Raw genomic sequence first — 24908 nt, 5'->3', positions numbered from 1 at the left:
CACGTTGATCCCATGTCATTTTTATTTCAGAAAAATTTGCCCATCACTTAGAATGACAAAGAAGCAAACTCAGTAAAAATCATATTTAGAATGGAAAAAATATGAAAGTTTCGATGTTACTATTAATGATCAGACCAATAGAAAAGAAATAAATTATTTTTGTGCAGTTATAAAATTGAGATAATAATTTTAGCCAAATTTGATCTTTCATGCTGTCTCCTAAAAAATGGCTTACATTGAGGTTGTCCCTTGTAATTTCCAAGGAGCGAAATAAATTAAATGTTACACTCTAGCTAATCAATGTATCACGAAATATTATATGTATGAGCATAACTTTTCATGTTTTTTATATTGCTAATACAATTTTAAAGAGTTTGTGAACTAGAATTTCACGTATATTTTGGCTTAATATAGGGTAAGTGTGCCAAATTTCGGCATAGTTGCATGCAAGCGACAAAGTCTGAAGTTTGAAATGTAATATTTTTAATAAGAATTGAATATTTTTGTTACTCTTTTATAAGGAGTGTTGATTGGAACCTTTCAAACAGTTTATCATTTTTATTTTCTCTAAAATCATTCTTAATACATTTTAAAATTAATAAAAATATAGACATAGCATTGGTGGCCTATTTCGGCCACCTTCATTCTCATCTTGTCCTTCCAGAATTCTTTTGATGTCTTTTTCAGATCATCTTGCTCGTCGAAGCGACATTTTTTGTTATTTTTTTGCATTTTTACAATCTCAAGAGAATGCAAAAACTAAAAATTCATGGAAATTCGAGGACAAAAAAAGGTGGCCGGAATTGCAAGCTGGCCGGAATTTGGCACACTTACCCTATCCCTCTAATTAAGACGAATTATTGTTACCACGTAGTTTCAGTTCTCTGATCAATAAATAGACAGAATTAAAAAAAAATAAATATGTTTTTTTCTTCTTCTAAAAAGTACTTTAATAGGATTGGAATTGAACCTCAAACTTAAAGTCTGTATTTATTTATTTTTTATTTTCAAATAAACTCACTGTAATAGTTTACGATAGTTTTCTTGGGGTTTCCTTTCATTAAACCTTCTATTTTATTAACATCCTCCTGTCCCAAACAAGCTGTAGAACATTGCCTCAACTCCAAGAACTAATTTGGGTATTTGGTATCCACAGAAAAATAGACAAACACGCATGGGAAAAGTCGTAAAATCACAGGAAAACTTTTTTTCCAGCTCCGGTAAAAGTCAATTGGTTAGTTTTGGCTTCTATTGGATTTTTCCTCACAAGTTTCTTCTATTGGCTCTTTGTTACCGATTCATGGAGGTTCTTCTGTGGGTAATTTGCTTCAACAACTTACTGTCACTCACAATATTATTTGTTTATGCTTTCTATCACTAAGATAAATATTACAATTCTTGTTATCATATATAATAAAATAATTTTAGAAGGAAATTCAAGGGGTTCAGGCATTTATTACCACTGAGAATAGTGTTTGCTTTGCTAATGCATTTCTTCAGAGATTGCAAAAACTAAATGCCAGTCTGAATACCCTAAAATAGATTGCTATGGCTTATCCATTATCCAATAATATATTTTCTGAGGTAGTTTCTGCAAATTAACTGAACGATTTTAATTTCCCTCTAATCTTAAGTCATACAAACATCTTGATCTACTGCGATATATTTTCACTATTCAATTTTCGTCGCAGAATTCGCAGAAAAAATTTCAGTAAAAATAAACATTAATAGTTCAAGTAACATTTGTCGAATGTTCGCGTGGTTGATTCCATAATTCAATTTTGTTCTGCTGAAGGACAACAATTGCTAACAACGTGACTTAATTGAAAATAAATCTCTGGAACAATTGAGTGAAGAAATAAAATGGTAAAATATTTGTTTGATATTCTGTCTTCACCACATATTTACATATTTATACAAAATTATTCTTCTGTTGTGTGTGTTATTTGATTTCTCTTCTAAGGAGATTTAAGTAAAATTTGTTGAATAGAGACTATTTTCGAGGGGAATTCAATAAATCTGGTAATTGGTTGTTCTAACAAGTCACGCGATTTTATTGGATTTTCCCACAGAAATAGACAAAAAAAAATCTATCTTTCTCTCGACTTTCACTTCTTCAGAAAGACATGGAATAGAAGGTATATTGGGGATGGTTCTGATGTGACTATGTGGAATTTGTCTACAGTAGCTCTATTACAATAGACATTTATTGTTATTACTTTGCACTTCCACTCGGCCATTCTCCCAAGAAGTCCGTTCGCCATGTGCCAGATCTGCAGGAGACCTAACCCTGAATACCCACCCATGTCCTCCGATGATGAAGAAAATTGTGACACGTCAGGGGTTTTCTTGGGCAGAATATTTTTTTCGGCTCCTTGGAATATAGATTTTTATGAGAATATCTTTGACAATTTCTTTGCAAATGAACCCAAATAAACACGAGAAAGGAATTTCTTGTATTTCCTTTTGTCAGCGAAACAATGGGTCACAGGTCAGAGAGAGAGTTGACAATGCTGAAGAAAGCGAAAAAACATGCCTAAAGAACGATTTATGCTTTTTCCTTCTCAAGAAAAAGTTCAACAACAACTTGGGACACAGGTACACTAATAAACTACACTTCTGTTTTGACTTCCGTTAACATTTTCTAGAATTCACGAAAAAATTACATATTTAAAATTTATTATACCCCATAAACATTTTCTTAGCATATTAAAGTGAAGGACATGTAAGTATTTGATACTAAAAAGAGGTGACAAAGTATCCCATACTTTGCGGAATACTCGAATTCGTGACTTAGATGCTATATCTCAAAAATAGTTTTATATCATTTACCGTTTACCTGTTTACAATTGATTCGGTTCGATTCACAAAACACTCAAAAGATTACACAAAATTTGCGGATAAAATTTAGTCAAGGATTCAAAATTGGTTCATTATAGATTCGCAACCAATTGAAACCAACTGAATCTTGTCAGAAATTGCAAGACCTTTTCAATGAGTCCAAATATGACCGTCAAAACCGTTATTAGGAATAATTTAACGGTATTTTCTTATATGGACAAAATGTTCGCTTTGTTTAGTCAATAAAACATCCTAAAATGAAAAAAAAAACGGAATTTACAAAGTCTTAGAAGCAATCCCAAAAATACATGTTTTTGGAGGGGATGGAGAAGGGAGTGGAAGGGGGAGGGGACAAGTAAGAGGCATGGTAATTTAAGTAGTTTTCGGATGAGAGGTTTAGCCCAATTCATGAAAGTTTAAAATTTCTAAATTACAATCACTTTTTTCGGTTTTTGAAAATCTTATGGATCATTTGCTCTCAATCTTTAATCCTAAATTAAAATTTTCCCAAAAACTTTTACCAATAACTTGTTAGAAAAGGTAGGATAAGTGTGCCAAATTTCGGCATAGTTGCATAAAAGCGCCAAAGTCTCAAGTTTGAAATGTAATATCTTTAATAGAAATTGATTTTTTTATTCATTCTACTTAAAGAGTGTTGCTTAGAACCTTGTAGACAGTTTATCTTCTTTATTTACTCAAATCATTCTTAATACATATTAAATTGGGTAAAAATGTAGACATAGCTTTGGTGCCCTATTTCGGCCACCTCCATTCTCATAGTTCCTTGCCCTTTTGGAATTCTTCCAATATCTTTTTCATCTCGTCTAGTTTGTCGAAGCTAAATTTTTGTTATTCTTTTGCATTGTATAATATCTGAAGTATGTAAAAACTAAAAATTCATAGAAATTCGAGGAACAAAAAAGGTGGCCGGAATTGCAAGCTGGCCTGAATTTGGCACACTTACCCTAAGCCATTTAACTAAGCCTTAGGTCTAGAGCCCGCATTCCGTGGTGTACCTTTAAGATCTCAAGTCTCTGTACTTAACCTTTTAGCTTCTAGAGCTGCTGTCTGCCGGACGTATAGATGGACAGTTTCGACAAGATTTCCAAATTTCTACCAAAACAGGAGTAGGTAAGGAGCCGAAGCTTATAATAAAACTCAAAAGCGAATGATTAAATTATATTGATTTGCTTTCTCTGTAAACTACGAGCAGCAATATATTTGTTAAAAAAATATTTCTAACACCGATAACTTTATTAGCGTAACATTCATATTATTTCACTTTATTTTATTACATGAGATTTTTATTAACTGAGAAACATAGGTATATATAGTGCAAAACTTCAAGAGCCTACATAAAAATACGTATTTATAACGTGAATACGTATTTCATTTGAATTTTTTGACAGCTTTTTTTTAATCAAATTTTAAGAATTCTTTTTTTTCTAGTGCTTTTAGTCCATGATACAAGTGTTCCCGCATTAACCCTTTAAGGACGATTGGAACACCGGTGTCCCATAAAGAAAATAATTTTTCCTGACTACCTAAAATTATTTTTGTCTTATGTTTGAACATAATTGGAAAGTAGAAGGTTGAAGGACTCTAGAATATTTTTTGCAAGTCTCTAGCTATTTGCTATGTAGTAAATACTTATGCTCAAAAATGGCGAATTTTTAAATTCTCAAATTCACAATGGATTTTCTTTATTTTTATACTTCTAATTTTTTTTAAGCAAAACCCTTTTGGCAATAAAAACTACAACACTCATATGTAATATTTTTCATTAAAGTGAAAAATATTATTGATTGGTATTGTCAGAAAAATTACTTAATTTTTTTTTACTATTTTTGTCCCTATCGTTCAGAGAAACACAAAATACACGGAATCAGACTCTGTTGGACTTTCCAAGGTTAGATGTAAGACTTATCATCGATTATGTTTTTCAGTTTAATTTTTATTGTTGATTTTCAGTCCGTAAAAAGTGTCTCGTCGTTAAAGGGTTAAGCCGACATTTGGGCTACACATTTAGATCCAAAGCTATGAAAAAGAAAACAGAATTTTTGTAATTATAGAAATAGGATTTGTGTTACATGAAACCAAAAGATATGAGAAAATACGGCCCGACCTGAAGCAAATATTTAAAGATATTTCTTTCTTCTAAAGCGTGTTTTAAGTTATCCTTGATGGATTCCACAGGTTCAATTGATTAAAAAAACAAAATTTTTAGTTAATAGTGTGCAAGTTGTCAATAATATTATTACAGAATTTTAAGTAAATCGAAATAAAATTCTGAAAGAAACTTATTTCGGAAATTTAAGTCACAAGGTTCGATAAAACAGGCATTGTTTTAGTTTTAAAATTCTACCGAATTCCATAAAAATATTTAATAAATTATATAGGTTTATAAATTAGGATAATTTCTGCAAAGGAGTCTTCGAAAATCGGAATCTGAAACTTGAATTTTGAAAATATTTAAGTGAATAAACTTCTTTTGGAAAACTTACGTTAATGTTATGATTAATTTCGAAAACTTTACAAAATAATTACAAATCCTTTAAGATTTGCCAAATGTAAGGATTACATTATTCTTCCTGCTTTCATGGCATATTTTGGCATGTAGATATCTTGTAATTTTTTTTCGTACTTTAAGTATGCTTTAGTCCTACACCTCCCTGATGACACCATTAAAGATACAAATACACCGATTGCCCTACTTCTCGACGCACCCATTAAATTTCCTTTCATAAAGCTCTGAATAGAGGATAAATTCATCATCTCTTCTGAATATGATGAGGGAATTAGGTTCATTAACCACAACTCCATTCATTCTATCTATTTGTTCTGCATATTTTCCCTCCTGGGTGCACCATCGCGGAAAAGTAAAAGAAAAGCTTGCCCCCCTCCCCCCAGTTTCCATTCAGAGACGTAGAATATATATGTATGTCGAGCCCCAAAAGAGATACCCAGGAAAAATCAATAAGAAATATGAAAGGAAAAACCCTTGAAAAAATATTTAAAGACGTCGCCAATTCTCTCATTCACTCATTTATTCATTTGTCGCCCACTTGTCTGAGATAATACCACATGGCTGTGACCCAATTTCCTCATTGGGATGAATTTTCCGAGCCCCTCGTGGAAAATAAGCGGGGTGAAAATAAATAGGGGAGCGCAAAATGGTGTGGAATTTGTCGTAAAAATGCCGTGTCGTCTCATCAATTGTGCTCTGAGGGGTGGATCAACCTGAGAAGATGAAGAGAAAATTATGAGAGACCAACTCAATTGGTATCTAATACAAATGATATTTCAAGTATTTTGAGAAATTGATTTTAGTTCATTTCACTTATTACTCGAACCTTCACAGAGGGAGTAATATAATTTTTTGATGCTCAGAACATTTCAGCATCCGGCCTCGGAAACCTAATTCTTAGACATTTGCGAATTAGAGTTATTTTATTTCAAAATGACGTAATACGGGATTCAGTCTTTAGATTGAGCCTTAATTTCTCTGAATTCTTATAAGTGAAGATTTTTCGGAAAATTTTTCTGAAAATTGTATTGTTTAGGATATTAACACTTTCGGGAACTGGGCCATACGTTGTTTACATTGTTGCATACATTGTTTTAGTTTATTAAAATACATGTAATACAGTTTGTGAAATTTTGTAATTATAAGTAGTGTTCACATTCGAAACTTAGTTGTTAAATAAGCAACTAATATCCTAACTTCTTCTCAAACAAAAGCTATCAACATTTAATTAATTAGACACTGGGTGATTCAATTCATGTTATAATTCGTGTTATTTGAAACTTTTGAAATTTTACATTCTCATATTTTAAGCTTAAGCTTAAAGATATTTATAAACTTATAAACTTATAAGCTTGAAGGTATGCGCATATATTATTTCCATAGTTGCACTGAATGACATCTGACATTTAATTAACTTGTATGACAATTCACTAATTAATGAATAATAAAGAATATTATTTTGTAATATTGTTGCATGTCCATCAGGATATTAATACAAATTTATATTTTTGTTCTGCATTTTAATAGAATGCATCGAGAGTAAGGATAAATGTACACCATGATGTAGTCATCTTCAAGATCTGAAATGATAATAAAACATGTTAATAATATTAAATAGATACAGCCCTACTATTTCTATTAACAAGGACAAAAAAAGGTTTAAAAAGTACTCATTTAAAATATTAAAAAAAAAAAAACATTTAAGGGAAACTGTACCTACCTGAATAAATGTATAGATATTAATATTATACATTCCTGTGACTCTTAATTCATACTCTCTTTGCAACATTCCCAGGACAATTAGGAAAGATTTTTGATCTTTCAAATTCAAATCATACCAATTCGTCAAATACAAAGTTGTCGATAGTCTTCCCATTTTGATTTTCATAAATTCTCCAAAGAGACAAGGTAAAAATAATTGGATAAGAATACAAAAGGCTGTGGAGTATCTAATTGGATTTCCTGGATTTAGACGAATGAAAAAAAATATAGCAAGACTCATGAAAGCACTGGAAATAAATTGAATTAATACTGAGAAAGATATGACACTTTTTAAAAGATTGATGTTTTCTACAATATCACAGTATCTTATTGTGATAATTTTAAGGAAATCGGGACATTCTTGAATTTTATCTTTGTTGATTGAAATGTAATCGAACAGAATGTCTGAAGCGGCCATAATTTCGAAACCGTGATAGGCTACACCTAATTCAGTAACAATAATCGATATAGAGCCAATTGCAAGTAAAATAAATTGCACTAACAACATAATTTCGGTATAGTACGGTAAATTAGTCGGAATGAGTGGGATTCGAAAGATGATCCCAGAATTTCCTTCTAAAGCATTATTGATCGAAAATAATGAAATAGCTACTGAAAAAGATGTGATCCCAATTCTGAAATAAAATGCACAATAATCAATGTAACTATATTTATTGTAACAAGAAATAATTGAAAATGAAACATACTTGCAGAAAGTTAACCATATGTCGCTAAATTTTTTCAGATTCCTCTCACCAATGGTACCCAATTCTTCGTTTTCAAAATTATTGTGAAGAAATTCTGCCTTATTCAGAAGCTTTATCAATTTATGACGATGATAACGCATTGACAATGTTTTCGAACATACTTGTAAACCTCCGAAACAGCACAAAAACGACAATGCTAAGTTCGTTGTCAGACGTCCTTCGAATGTGTTCACCATATAAGTAATTGCAAAAATCGATATCAATGTAGTTGAAATGAAAGGACCTTTGATCAAAACACGTTCCCCACGTGATTCATTTGAGGCCCAAAAGCTCGAAATCGAGATTCCCAGCTTTAACTTAGTTTTTATTTTATCGAACATTTCCAAATGTCTTCTCGAGGGCATAGTTTTGCGATAAGTTTAGAGAAAGCTTCACTTTAGACTGAAAACTGTTCCACATTCGTCGACAGTATTGAGTATTGTATAAAATTCCTTCCCTTTAATTTAGGATTTGCGGTTGTTCGTGAGAAACGAAAAATGAATAACAGGTGTATTGAGTATATGCACCTGTATCTTCGAAGTTTCTAATTAAATCAATGTTCAAGGTTTGATATTCCTAAAATAAAAAGAGAAAGAGGGTTTGGATTAGTGTTTTAAAAAAATCGATTGAAAAATACGCACTGAAATCTATCACCTTGAAAAATGTCATTTGGTATGATTCAAGGGCATTTTCAAGGAGGTTTCAGACAGACTGAAAATCAATTGAACATAGATAATATTTCTCAAGAGTTCAGATTTCCAAAATTTTGGTTTACTAAGTATGACCCCTTATGAGGTGAGGAGTACATCATGTGTACAAAAAAGGGATCGTATGGGTGTAAACTCAAGTAGATTTTGATTCTCCAATAGTATCTTAGATAAAAGGTAAATGGAACTCTATTTGCACAAAAACTTTTTGATGTTCGAAGAAGTCAAATTCAATTTCGAATTTTAATACTAAATTTTCGAACAAGGTGGGGAAAATTTATCAAATGTCACACTAAAAGGCTGGCAAAAGAGTTACTCAGTGAATATGGAGTGATTAAATACTGTAACAAGAACAGTAAGCATCGCTGTTCTGTTTTTTTCCTCATAAAAATATGAAGACCGACACATTTTGACACTTGAGTACTTCGAAATTCGAACAGAATGTACTTCAGCCACCTTGCGAAAGTATCAAGAAGCAAGAATGTCTTTTTTTTGGCTTTTCAAATAGATTTTCGAATTTTTTAATGTCTACTTGTGGATGGTAAGTATTCGTCTTTGCAGAGTTCGAAAAAGCAATTTCGATCAAGGTTTCGGAAAGGCATTTTAAGTTCGTCAGTACATACCTTTTATGCGCGCTTTGGTCTCAAAACTAATTTTCAAATCTTAACCTTTGATGAATCAATTTAGATATATAAGGCCTTCGGCATAATTCTATGGGACTTTCGGGACTTTCACTGTACATTGCCAGGGATATAATAGCCAAGTTGTATTATTGAGACATTGTACTGGGAACGCACATACTATAACGTACTGCTGCTAATCGTAATCGGATTTGCAGCCGTCCTGACGTGCTTAAAATTAAGAATCTTACCTACAATAAACTCATCTAATACGATCATTAAAAAAAATCGTTTGAAAAAAAAAGGATTTTAGAAAGCTGAAACTGTGTTAATTTCCTAGCCTATCAAGCAGAAGGAAATAACAAAAAGTTGCTGAGGAAATCATCAACCATGCAGGAATACCATTCTTTATATAGATATTTTTTCGAGTCAAACAAGAACTGGATGTCACTAAAACTCTGAGTGAGTGAATTTTATATATTTTTGAGGGGATGCAATAAAATTTTCTGTGGCGGAAAACTCCAATCGTGGGAGAAAAAAAATAACATTTCTTACAATATTTTATTGCAAAAGCATTAAAGTTATAAATTTAGAGATGAACGCTATCGATATTCGGAATTTTCACGACACTGTGCTGCAATTAAATATGTTACACTGCGGAAATTGTTAGATTTTATGCTGAATTTCCTCACGAAAGCACATTAAGTCTATTCTTGTTTAATACACACTACCTGCCAGAGATTTTATATATTTGTGAGCCTACAAAAATTTTACTATTGACTTTTTATTAACAATGGGAAAATTAAAGGAATAATTTTATGAAATATAGAAATTAACAATGGACATAAAAACTTTGTTACTTTTCTTGGCCAAAATTATTAAAGGTAAAATTCTTGCTATTTAGTCGTCATCTTGCCTTCGAGACATTCTTTTCAAAACATGAAAAATAGTCCATTTTTGCGTATCAGTCTCACTTTCTTGCAGTTAAAGAAGTGAAATGGCGAAGGAAGAGTGATGAGAGTTGAGAAATGATGTCAACAATTGTCGTGGGGAAACTTTCTTGTGCCCACAACTTTTAATATTGCTCGTGTGCCAGCTCCTTCGGATAGATTGCTGCCGAGGGAGAGCTAAATATATGATGAATTGTAGGTATGTGAGTCTAAAGAAGACGCACCAGAGGCTGTGACTTAGACTTCTAAGGCTCTCAACACTTTGTATGTGTCACAATGACAACGTGTGGCCTGTGGAAGTGTCAGGAAATTCTTACAGGTTCTGAATACATAATCATGTTGTATTGAGTACATTGTGTTTTATAGCTCGAATTTTCAAGAGATCATAAGATAATACATGTATCTGTACAATCCAGACCTTTTAGATACATTATACAGAGGGTTCCTTGTTTTCGAACCATCCAAAAACACAGGAGGAAGGCGGGGGATTGAGAAAAGTAAAGGTCATATTAAAGATCCTTAGGATAACTTATGAATAAAAAAGTATCCCCTCCTTCCCAGAAGATCTCAAGTCGCTATCTTATAACCATTTGGTTTCTAGCTTTAATAATAGCCAGATAAGTTAAACAGATAATTCCCTAGACACACTTACGACTGAAACCGATAGACGTCTTAATGTAATTATAATCAAAATAATGATCACATTACATTTCCATCAGTTTATGACTAATCCGTCTCTTGGCTTAAGGGCAGAATCATATTGACAGTAAAATGCTCATCATATTTCGCTGATTTACGCATTTTCATTACAATTCTTACAAAAATTTTCAATTACCGTATTACCTTATCTCATACTCGGTGGCACTAAAAGTGAAAATAGTATAAAAAAATTGAATAAATAAAACGATAATGCGATAAACGGTGAACAAAAGAATTTTTTGCTACAGTTTTTCGTGCAGTTTTTTTGCTCACCGTTTATCGCATTTTTGTTTTATTTCTTCAGTTTTCTTATATTATTTTCACTTAGTGCCACCGAGTATGAGATAAGGTAACACGGTAATTTAGAATTTGCGTAAGAATTGCAATGAAAATGCGTAAATTAACGAAACACGGTAATGCTTTGACGGTGACGGTGAGCATTTGACGGTCAATGTGTTTTAGCCCTAAGCCGAGAAAAGTCTTAGTTAGTGGGAAACTGAGGGAAATTTAGTCAAATCATTATCTTGTTTATTATTATTTACGTTAAGCTGTCTCCCAGCTTAAGTCGTAAGTGCGTCTAAAGCATAACCAAACATATTCCTTTATTATGAAAAACTTCGAAAAAAAAAACTAATTGAGCTTCATAATATATAGACGAAATATTCGTCTGTATTATTCCAAAAATAAAAAGAATCATTAGAGTATTTTTCTAGAAAACTAAAAAAAACATAGTTCTGGAGGGTAAAAGGGTAAGAGATAGATGAAAAAGGAAAAATATCGCAGAGATAATAGCGACTTATAGGATGGTCCTTAACTAATAATAAATTTTCGGACAAACAAATAATGATAATAAATTAATAATAATTGAAAACTTCAGTTGGCCCTTGATGACTAGACAGTATCTGGTGTTGTCCCTTCGAGATCTTTGTATGAGAATCCTGAAACCCTTCTGCTAAGTATGCAAAATTTTTTTACCTAACGTAGTTGAATTTTGACATTGAGAAGGCTCAAACCTCCGAATTTGCGAATCATATAAGAAATGTTCGTTTGATCAACCCCCAAAAACGTAAAAAAAAAAGAATAAACGAAACAACTAGTGTCGTTATCAAAGAAAAAAAATCAGAAACACGGTTTTGGTGATAAAGAAAGAAATAGCAAACAGCATTCTGGATAATTTTTACATATATAGGGGGGGGGGTTCCCGAAGAATAGAAGTTGATATCTCTCGCCATTTTCACTCTAACTAAATAAATTAAAAATTAAAGAGCATGTATTTATATATTATATATTTTGGTTACGGGTCCCGGTCAAAATCCCGAAAGCCAAAATACCGAATGGGTTTAAGTCCCTAATAGCTAAAATCCTTAATGTAGCAAAACCTCGAATTCCAAAATCCTAAAAGCCAAATTCTCAAAATCCAAAGTCCGGAATAGGCCAAAATCTCGAAAAACCAAAACCTCGAAAGCCAAAATCCAGAAAGGGCCAAATTTTGGAAATTAAAATTCCAAACGCCAAAATTCCGAAAAAAACCTTATTCCCGAAAGCCAAAATCCCTAATTCTTATGTCATAGCTGCTCCCATACTGAGAAAAAAACGGGGGTGCGATTAACTTTTTTTCCTCATAACTTTAACACTTTTCAGATGTAAAAATATATCAACATTTTTTAATGTTAATTTTACACATTTTTAAGGGTAAAATTAACATGAAAAAGGGTTACTTTAACCCCTGATACACCTAAAATGGAACCGATTTCGGATCAATACTGCAGGTTAAAATTAACATTTCCGGAATATTATTTTAACTTTTTCGGATTTCTCTCAGTTAGTGCACGATTGCACCCGTACTTTTTGGAGGAAAAGGAAAGTTTTCTCTGTTTTGGGAAATTATTTTACACGTAATCGTTCGTAAAATTTCGTCCATTCGAGATTTTGGCTTTCGAGATTTTGACGTTCGGGATTTTGGCTTACAGTTCATATAGTAAACCAACAAAGGAGATCAAGGAGATCAGGACTAATATTATATTTGCAGATTATCAGAGAAAAATATTATTCTTTTGTGATGTCCTGGTCATAACGATATTATAGGTAATGATATAGAAGACAAAATCGCGAAGATTGGTGTATATCAGTGATTCGGCTCCGTTCAGCTAGAGATCCGAAGCAACAGGAAGAGAATAGTGCGAATCCGGTCAGACTTCTTAAAAGTATCCAAAAACGTATTAAATTTGATTTTTTGGTCTTATATACCTAAAAAGTGGGAGTTACAATTTTCACTAATTTAATAATAGTTGAAGGCGTATGGTTCATCTTGAACAATCAGGACTTTACAGGCCATGAATCAATCTTTGGGTTCGAAAGAGAATTACGGAAAGATTACTTCCAATATATTACAAGAATAGGGCATACAGCGCTTTGGAATAATGTAAAAGGCTGCAATTTCGCAAAATCCGTAATGATGGATTAGATTTTAATAGATCTCAACTCCTGTTAAATCTTTACAGGGGGATCTTTAGGGTAATTATTGGAATATACAAAAGACCCTGGCTAAATTCACATCTTGAAAAGTTGGGTGTGGATGTTACCTCAACTTACAGGGGTTGTGGAGAGAGTCTAGAAACAGTAGAACATGGTGAGTACCGCTTGTCAGTCTGCAGAGAAAAGATCTTTTAACACGACAAAAGACTATACAGCCTGAGAAAAAGCATTTCCGCCGTTTGGCTTTGGAGGCTGGTCGTCAACGCTAAGACGGCGGCGGACGCTTGGTATGGGGGGCTAATGTAAAGGCACATGTTGGCAATAAAAATACAATACAATACAATACAATACATTTTTTATAATATTGTTCCAAATTCTCAAGCCAGATTAATTAAAATCTTTAAGAAAGAAGTGCTGAGACTGGGGGATTTCAGAAGAGCGCAAGCTCAGGATATTCTGTGGTTCAGCCAGGTTTTAAAAGAATTGGGCTAAGATTTCTTGGGTAGACATGAGGGGCTCAAATCTCAAATACAGTTTGATAAAATGTCTCTGATCTATTCCCTTAATTGTAATTTCTGGATGTTAATTTGTAATTTATTATTGAAATGTCTATTCCTCTAAAATCGTTAATGGCCTGCATGCATTCTGCTATAGAAAATTAAAAGGTGTCTTGCTATTTCTTATATTTTTTATAGATGGTTTTAATCGTTTTAATTATTAAATATATTCAAATATATACTTTTTGCAAATAAATGTTTTAAGGATTAGCCAAGTAAAATATCATTTAGTTCATTTTTATCCAAAAAATATTAATATTTGTATTTTTGTACATTTCCTGCATACTTTTAACCTTGCTGGCTTAATTTAATTCATAAAATGTCCCTCCTACTCTTCACTTGATGTTCCCTGTAGGAGAATTCACAGTCAAATATTGTATTTAGGAGGTAAATACAAGCAGAAAACAAGGTGGATGAAATCGAATGAATTCCAAATGAGAAGGCAGACGTAGAGAGAAGAGGTGAAAAAAGTGGGCGCACAGAATTCCAGGCGTGTGTTAACTTTTTTGTAAATATTCAGAACCAAGAACGAGAAAAAGAAGAAATCTCACCGTGTGTTCCACCAACAATGCCTTAACACCCAAACAGAAGCACACTAAATAGCTAAAAGGAATAATTTACCACTGGAGAAGAAATGGGTTGTCGAGTATTTTGCCTTCCTTTGTCAATGACTTTTAAACACTATTTCAACACAATCCCAGACATTCATTTCTATTGAAATCCGTAGGATGTGCAACATTTTTTAATGATGTTCATGAAATAGGATATTTTATTGCTACTGAACCTGTTGTATTTAATTTTCTGTTAAAATGACTTCCTTACCATTTATGCAATATGACGACAAACAGAGTGAAATTTCATGATTTATTGGGATGGTGTAAATCAAATTTGCAGAGGATGTACGGCTTAAGAAGTAATTTGTTTTTATGGACTTGTAGCACGTTTAGATTTCCCGAGGACGGATGATTGTCAGGAATGGCCATTTACGTGAACATTGAGATATTGGTCGAATTTAAATGGTTCGAATGCTCAAAGATGCTTCCTCAGCAAACTCCCAAGGTGTTGGTACTCAAGACAATTGTGCGAAAATGGAAAGAATACCTCGAACAATTGATCCTCCATTGAGATATCCATGGGGGAATCGTATGGAGTCTCCAGTGAGTTTAACTCTCAGATTCACCTCATTATCAATTCCAATCGAATGTGTGAGGGAAGAATTGAAAATTTTCTGTGCGGGTGGCAAGAAATAACACTTCGGAATTCCAGTACAATGAACATCTCTTCTATTGAATATTGAAGCCCATGGATTTTACAGGGGCACGAGATATTGGAGAAAAAAATATCCCAATCACACATTGAATATATAATTCAAAAGTAAATTTATGAATCGTGAAAATGCAATTGATCGTCCGATGAAAATTTGACTACAAATAAAATTTGGTTGGAGATGAGAAATGAATCAATTTACTATTCATTTCTTGGAATATCAATTTGAGCATGTTTCTTGGAGGAGTTTCTTTTGAAGACAAATAAGGAAGCAAAAATTCAACAAGTCATACTGGCAATTAATTTACTGTTTTTTTTATTGAATTTCTGTAGCTATTCTAAAGAAACATAAATAGATACACTATCTAGGAAAACTATTGATAAAGTACTGAGACTGAGAACATTTTAATGAAACTCAAAACAAATTGATTGGGTTTCGAGGACGCAGATAATGGGATAGATGTAGAGAAATAGTTTTAGTAGGAAAAAAATCATGTTTATTTTGCTCTGAGAGTGTTTATAAGTCATGAAATGAGTGATCAGACGGGTTTAATGTCGCCTTGAGGGCAAAGATAACACTACAAATTAAAGATCATGAGATCAGAGGGGAGACTGATGCCAATTAAAAACATTTTACTGCTCGAGCTCTGATGAGAGAGAGAGAGAGCAATTCGTGTAATTCTACCATCCTTCGATAAACGTTTTCTTCAGTTTTTACTCAAGGGAGTCATATTTTGTCAGAATTTCGCAAATAGGCTTTTCTCAAAAAGTAGCTTTACGATTATTGTTTATTTGTTTATCCGTTATCGAAGATAGAGTTTATATGGCTGCAGATAGAGGCTTGAGTATTCTGGGGAACCCCATTGGTTGATCTTGCCCTCGTTGAGATAATATTAATTTCTTTCAACTACCTCGAAAAATAAAAATAATGATAAAAAATATTCTGCAAATACATGGTTATGGAAAAGATGGATATCGGTAGGTATCAGTTGGTAGAGATTGTTAAAACAGTTGGCCTTAATTCGATGTTCAGAGAAGTGTTCCATCAGAAAAATCCCAAGTTTCACCAGTACATTCTTATTAGTAGTAGAGCAATGTTACGATCTTCACCACTAAGGAAGGTCCGTTGTAGTGTCGGAATCTTTGGAAAAAACATTCGTGCTTTCCTGTCCTGAAAGGTGTCAGAAAATATCAAAAGTCGCTATTTTGTAGTAGGTGAAACGGTTTAAAATTTCGTAAGTTAACGCCTTAAAACGATTTTGAATATCGATCGAATAACTTCTTGTAGCGATTGTTAAACGGGCTTCAAACCTGAGGCTTAGTCATAAGACTTCCATTCCCTAAATTTTATTTAGTCAAGATTTTTTTTGGAAAATTTGGACTTATACAGGCTTCAGACCTGAGACTTAGCCATATGGCTTAACTGCTCTAATTTTTCAAAAAATTTTTGTAAACATCTGACTTAGTGTAAAACGAATCGGTTCCGCGGCTAAAGTCTCTGCCGTTATTATGAATTTTCAGAGACTGATTGGGTACACAATGTGCCTTGTCCCTAGGGTTAGCCCTCTGAGTGGGAAGTGAAGGGTGTCCAGTCCATCTTTAAGCAGAGAGCGATCATGCCCCGATGGTATAATGCTCTGAGCTGACAGTTAGTTGATCCTGAGCTACGAGTACATCAACATACCTTTAACAAGAGAAATTTTGTCGGGCCAATACCACCAATTGTGTTATTATGCCCGATTTACAAGTCTTCGGCTATTTTGATCTCACATTAGTATTGGATTATTAATGACAAATGACCTATTACATTCTTACTGTGTTATTACACTTGCACATTAAAATTTTAATATGATTCACATTAATTGTCGCTGGTGAGAGTCCAAATGTGTAATTTGTGTGCTTGAATAATTTTATATTCAAAATTTGATCTATTTGTTGATAAAAAGGTAGACTTGGCCCGCAAAATTTGATATAAATTGATTTGTAGCATTAATGCGAAAAAATAATGCGATTTTCTCTTTAATTTTTTAATGTGAAAAATATTTATGCTTTAGGTAAATTTAAACTTAGTTTTGCAGGCCAAGTCCACTTTTTTATCAATAAATAGAAAAACCCCAAATATTAAGTGACTCAAAGACACAAATAACATATTTGGACGCTCACAAGCGACAATTAATGTGAATCACATTAAAATTTTAATGTGCAAGTGTGATAACGCCGTTAAAGAGCAATAAAATTGGTTGATATTTAGGAGTTTGAGGCCGTCCGTAACTGGGCTAAACCTCCAGCCTGAAGATCGCTTTAGGGTTGGATATTAAGAGTATATGATTTATTAGATTCTGAAAGACTAAAAGTATTACTTGTTATTTAGTATTTTTAGAATTTCGAAAACTGGAACCTTTAGCCTAAAGACCGCTTACCTGAGTATATCAGGTTCTGAATGGGATGAGGAGGATAATGATAAATATAATAATAATAATGGTGGCATAACGTACCACAGAGGAACTAGGCCTTCCCGCAATGAGAGTTCGGAACATCCACTATTATTTTTTTTATACAGGAATGGGGTTGTCAGTCCCATGCCCCGTGGAATCCAGTGCAGTAAAGCTCACTGGACGCAATTCAAATACCTTTAACGCCAGAAAAATTCCTGGTGACCTAAAGGAGATTCGAACTCGGGATACTTGCATCATAGACCGAGTGCTCTACCACTTGACCCATTGAGGAGGATAATGCACTACACTGAATTTTTCTCTCCATATAAGCTGACCTCCAAGCCTGGTAGGCTCCGGTAGACTTAATTATGATTGAGGATTAGATAACGAACTAAAGTGGTAAGTCAAGAACCTGAGGACGAACAAAGCACCCAAACCTTCGAGAGACGATTTGAACTCTATATTTACTTTTATCTCAAAAATAAATTTCCTCGAAAACAAAATACACAAATTTCATGAAAATTTTGTAGACTTGTTCTAGATAGAATAATTCAGTACTTGAACGAAGGATTTTTATAATCTTAAGGACAGTCAAGTGATATGAAAGATAATTCTCATTTTCTTCTGGGGGTTTAAACAATGGGTACCGTGGCAGTTCCGGATGGCTCTCATTTGCACTGGGATCTCCTCGGTGGCTCTCTGTAGCTCTCTTGTCTTGATTAGTGCCAAGTCAATAGGGATGCCGAGAAGTCTGTCAATTTCCTCCTTTCCACCCATGTTGCAATCCATGGAGTATAGAGCTGAAGAACCCTTCAATAGTACACAGATGAAATAACTTCCAGGAATTTTGGAGAAAAATCAGAGGAAATGTTCATTCAAAGCTGATTTGGATTCTATCAGGAACAATATCTTCAGAAAGATACTCTTCCTTTGCATTATTGGAAAATTTTCCACAAAAATTCACTACATACTATCCTTAGGAGCTTCCAATTCTACAAATATTTTATTCAATTTTACCAGAGTTTTATTGTTTTTATAAAAAGTAGTTTCGAATTGTCTTAATTTTCTTTAAAAATTCTGCCAAAAAATATTTTATTTGTTCCAATATGTAGCGGATATTTCTTTTAATTATTGAAATAATTAATTAATTAATAATTTTTCAAAAATCTTTTTGTTTTGCGGACTTTGCTCACATTCTAACAGAAAACATTTGATTTTTTGACTAACTCATAAGGAATTTTGTCTATCGCAAAGACAGTTTTTTCAAAGAAGACTCTAAAAATAAGATATCAAAGGCAGAGTATTTTTAAATTTTTCAATGAAAATTTCAAAAGATATTTTTCAATTGTTAAGTTTTGTTTAAGAGCTACGAGACCCAGGTAACTCCTAAATAAAGGATGCTGAAGCCATAAGTAAATGAGGAGAACTTACATTAAAAAAAAAACGATTTTTGGAATTTCATCGGAAATAAAACAATTTATATTGCAGGATTAAAATTCTTATAGAATAGAAAATACATTCCTTTCCCTGTATTTCTTGCAATAAGAGCTATTGATTGTAATTTTGGATGTAAAGTCGCAGATCTAAACTCTATCAAACCTTTCCTGGTCGCTGTTTCTAGTGAGATGAAGCAGTTGTTTGCTGAAGAACGTAATTTCCTGGATTCTCCCAATTCCTAAATGTGCTCCACGTCAGCAAGTATCTGGTACTTCTATCGTCAATTGTTGAAATGTGTGTCAGTGTTCAAAAGATGGGGGATATTTCCCATTAAACCGTATACCCTTTGGGAAATTGTCTCTTGGAGTTTCTTAGCGAGGGAATCAGTTCTATCGATGAAATCAATTGGAATTTTCAGATAAAATTCACAGACACAAAATCAAAGTACGATTTCCAATGAAGTGTATTGGACATTAAATGGGAAATAGTTGTAACAATAAAATTTAAATAAAATGAGATAATTCGGTAAATGGTGAAAACAGTTGATGCTCTCTGGGAAATCAAAGAACCGAAGCAGTACAAGAGAGAACCATTGAGAATTGCGCCTCGATGGAGGGTTTATAGTTGGAGGTGGAGTAAGGTTTTGATGCTTGATTTATAGACTCGGCAAGGCGATAAGTATTTCTGATGAAGTGGGTGAATGATGCTGCTTCTCTGGTTCTCCTCATAAAATCCCAAAGCCTTTGGATAGATCTCGCAGAAGCAGCAATTTGAAGACGTGAATATGTGTGAATATATCTCATGAGAAAGATCACACAGAGCCGTCCAGAATGCGTTCATATGCGTCTCTCATGTTCTTGGATGTCTTTTTTTCTGCTTATTTTCTTGCTTAGGGCTTCGTCAGCTCATCTTTCTCCTTCATCTCTCAAGACAACTCCTTATTCCATCCACCTCACCAATTTTCTCATTACCCAGCACCCAACAAATGATCAACAGAGTAAAATGTGCAAAGGAAGATGAGCAAAAAAGGCACGTCACAAAACAACGAAAAATGAATCTGTTTTAATTAACACTTTAGCCTTTTACTAAATATCTTGGTTCTCTTCTCATACTTCCCCGTCCAGAGTTGCAACGCCATCAACACATTTCAGATACTTCCATGATTTCAGATTCTTCAGCTGACAATGGAATTAATCTTCAATATTCAGTCTAGAACATCAACAACTCGAGTATTTGAGCAATTCAGTGACTTGGATGTGCCTCCAACATCTCACTTTCGCGTGCTTGGAACAAATCCGACACTAAAAGTACACCACTCATCCAGAAATGTGTTCTTTCGCTCCTTTTTTGAGTTTCCTCTCAGCACCAGGCTTTTCATCTCCAACCAAATGCGACATACCACATGTTTCAGGGGATCGGACCAAAAAAAGACCAAAGAAAAAATAGTTGTAAAGGAGATTATGAATTTCTGAAGTCACTTCTTGTAATAAGTAGGGGTTTGGGGATAGCGAGGCATTTTTGATCAGCATATCTTTTCAGACTTTTAGATTGTGATAACAATCTTTCTCTATATTTCTGGTAAAATAATTGCAGGACAACTATTTTCTTTTACAAATATTCATTTAGGTCTGGTGTAAACGCTAAAGCGAAACGTCAGGTTGTAGCACGAATATTACAGGCCTCGCACTAGAACATCCCTACCTGGATTCTCGGAGATTGAGCCCCATTGCCCACTCCAGGACAGCCACGAATCTGGCATACTCCTCGCTTCGCTGACGAAGACCGACTGAGGAGCCAATTCGATTGTGATGATTCGGAATAACTCGTCGAGCACTCTCAATTCCACCTAGCGGAATTATTTCCGATTGAACCACTTGAAGTTACTCGTTGTTATAGCACCCCTCAAAGTTACCACCCCAGCTGAACAGTGATTGGTACCGTTGGCTTAGAAAAGTCTTCGTCAGGACGGGCTTTCCCCCTCCAACTCCTCTAGGCTCAACAGTCCTACTACATTCGGCCTTTCCTGACCAGTGAATGTCCTCATCAAAGGAGAAAAAATTGGTAGTTACATTTGTCGTCAACTACTACTTTTCTATTCTCACAATTGTTTTAGGTTTTTTATTCTTCCCTAAATTACTTTCAATCTTAAAATCCGTCATCTCAAACTCAGTTGAGTCTCATTTTTATTCTGAGTGAAAAACTACGTTTCCTAAAATTTCTTAACTCCCTCATAACAGACAAAATTTCTTGCTTACCTATGGTATTCAGTGTATTATAAGTTCTAAGTTCTAAGTTAATTGAACAGTACCAAATGTTTTCCATTCTCATAGACATAACGGAAGCACCCTTGCGTTCAAACAGCTCAAAACCTATAAACCATTGAAATACCAACCACTAAGGTATTAGTGTCATACCAAGTGTTATCCAGTCTCACAGAACTTAAAGAACTATACTTGCATTCCACCGGCTCAACAGTTCTACACAAGTCAGACTTTTAATTTTATTTTGAAACTTTGTAAAATTGTACGTATATTAATGTTTTATTGATTAAAATTGTAAATGTAAAAAAAGGATATAATGGAAGTCTCTACTTTACTTCCGGACTTGCATAGCCGTAAAATCTCTTATAGAATCACTAAAGCGGTCTTCAGACTTGAGAGTTAGCTCAATTTTTTGAGGTTTCAAGATCCTAAATAGCAAGTTTCCTTTTCGTTTTTCAGAATATAATGGATCATTTACCTATAATATTCAATTCTTAGACAAAATATCCAAAAAAGTCTTAATTGGTTAGACTTTAGAGAAGTTAATCCATATGGCTAAGTCTTAGGCCTGAAGCACGTATAATCAAATATTAGTGGGTGTTCTGTCCTGGATGCGAGCTCTCGGTGAAGCTCTGTCTAACGAATTGGCTTGCGGAATACACCGTTATTGTTCGAAAGAAACATACATTGGCACAGTGAAGTTAGACTGTCTTCAGACTAGAGGTTTAGCCCAGTTCCCGAGGGTCTCAAAACCTTAACAACAACCGATTTTATTGATTTTTCAAAATGTAATAGATCATTTGACCTTAATAATCCAATCCTAAGTCAAAATGTTCCAAAAAAGATCTTGACTGATAAGATATTAGAGAAGTTAAGTCATATGGCTAAGCCTTAGGTCTGAAGCCTGTATTACTTTAGGAAAGGGACACTCTCGTACTATGTTGATAGAGAGAATGACTATAATGTTTAACAACGTAAATGTTGTAAAAAGACATTTTACAAAATTTCGATATATCGTCCGTAAACCTTGATATTTTTCAAGATTTTATTACGCTTTGGACTTTTAGGAAAATCGTTTTAAATAGCCGGATAGAGCTCTAAATAAAAAAATTCCAAGAGAAAAGAACTATTTCTAACATATTTTCGAGAATATTCAGAACACACAGTTTTTCAGACGAAGTTTTATGCGTCAAAGGGAAGGTAAAATTGCATCCAGGTAAAGCTCGGTGATGGATTTCCGGTTAAAAGAATAGATTTTCTTTTAAATTGATCTTAAATTAAAAATTAAATTAAATGACCTTAAAAAGTGATATTATTTCTAATTTATTTTCAAATATGACAATTATACAGTTCCATTGAATCGTAATTTTTCAACTGTTTTATTTTTTGTATTCAGTTTAACAACTGAAATTACTAACTGAATCGGGCTCCCTGTCCCGTATGATAACAATTCTATGAAACCACCAAGATTTTCGCTGGTATAAGACGTCGTCGGGTGTTATGTGACAAAGGGGAGCAAAAAAGAGAAATTCTAAATTATGACTTATCTTCTTGCCTCGAACTATCACTAATCTCTCTGTGAGTCTTTCAGTTTTATTTATTGCATTTCAAACACATTCACGCCACTAATATCCAGCTTTATTTTTATCATCGTCCAGCGAGACACTTCTTTCTTTGGCATTGTCGCCACCGAGATGGGGCTTTTCATCTCCCAACTAACCAGACTTGACATGAATGCGTGAGATTACCACGTAATGAATTCACTCTTAAATTAACTATTTGCGGCGCATGAAAATGCTCGTTAATGATTAATTGTACATGGCATTACCAGAGATTTTGAGAAAGCATTATTCTCTGATAACACATGGTTAAAAAATTTTAATGAATTATTAAAGATTTCGTGGGTGATCGAGAAGTGTTGGATTATTTATTGAGAAAATATTCGAATATGACAGTTTTGGATTGCATAAAAAATTACACAAACTACATGAAAGATTAAGATATGGATTACACTGCACACGGAGCATTGAGTTATTAATAATTATTTAGTGTCACATTTAAATTAATTACATCATAGACGATGCACTTAATAAATATTTAGTAGATTTTATTATAAAAGTACAACAGTATTGTTTTTTTTTTTAATTTTCTTCTAAATTTATCAATATGAAACATAATTAATCATCTGTCGGTTTAGATAATTTTGGCCTATCTGGAAATGTACTGAAATCAATTACAACATTTTAGAACATTCCATAATAATAAAATTGAACTAATAAGAGGTGCTTTTTTTTTAGATAAGTCAGCAATGCCTAAATTAATTTTTAAGATATAAAAAAATATATAAAAAATCTTGCATTATATTTTCGAGATGTTGAACAAATTCAAAAACTTCATCCGTGTAATGAAGCGGACATCTCTCATTTTGTTTCCCAATCATCCGAATAAAAACCGGGCACTGTACATTAAAAAAATAAGACCACCACGGTGGATGAACTTTGACTTTTAAAAATTTAAAATAACGATTTTTTAAGTCGTACGTAAGGACGGAATGTCTATCTGGGCTACCTGCAAAACAAATTCAAAAATGAAAGAAATCTCTGGAGTTGTTTTCGATATAACCTTAAACTTCCAGATAAAAGGTTTTAGTTGAGGTCATTGGAGAAGACCAAAAGTTGCTATATCTCCATATTTTGACATCTAGTCCGATAACAAATTGAAAAGCATGCTATACACATCAGTCTAGCTTTGAGTTCGAGCAGTAAAATTCAATAACTGACACTTTACTGATTCAAGTTTCGAATGCGGTAGATGTAATCGTTAATCGTACCCGTACAGACGGGTAGTGCTTAATAGTGATTCCGAGAACGGTTACCCGGTTTCGAAAAACCGGTTAACCGCCCTATTTTGGAGATGGTTTTAAAACCGGTTTTTAAAGGTGAAACCGGGTTTAAAAACGTCTCCTTCCAAAAATTTAAAAATTTCTCTTAAGCCTTAGGGTAAAGTGGTACAAGTTGGACAATAGTACAATTTGAGCAATGGTACAATTTGGAAAGGGCTTTTTTTCTTGATAAATTCAGTCCTTCATTTTTATTTGTATATTTTTAATGCTTTAGTTTTATGATTTGTTTCCTTGTGCTTAAAAACAAACTTTGTACTGTATCAAGAAAAAAGCCATGTCCAACTTGTACTGGCGAATTGTCCAACTTGTAACACTAATTCCAAATGATATCACTTTATTCTAACCATTCTAGAAAGATTAAATTTTGACTTTTAAAAAACTTTATTTAGATATTTTCTTTCGGTATTAGGGTGACGGCATTATACGTGGCTTCTGTCTTTACATATGGCCACCTCGCAAAAAACTTTACAATGTCACAAAATTATTTGGAAAACCCTTAACATTAAAAATATTTGATGTGTTATGATAGTACATCACATTATTTTTGGTTTTCGGATTCATTTTCTGGCAAAAAATTCGTCGAGGTCATAAATAAAGACAGACCACAAGTTATGTCGCCACCCTAAGCATGTTTTGGTGAAATTTTTGCTTTTTAAATAAAAATAATTGAAAAAGATTCATATAAAAAATGTTCAACCACTGAGAAAAATCCGAAAAAGTTAAA

Source organism: Phlebotomus papatasi, chromosome 2, assembly GCF_024763615.1.
Source record: "Phlebotomus papatasi isolate M1 chromosome 2, Ppap_2.1, whole genome shotgun sequence".
NCBI lineage: Eukaryota > Metazoa > Arthropoda > Insecta > Diptera > Psychodidae > Phlebotomus > Phlebotomus papatasi.
Note: the sequence above shows the minus strand (reverse complement) of the source record.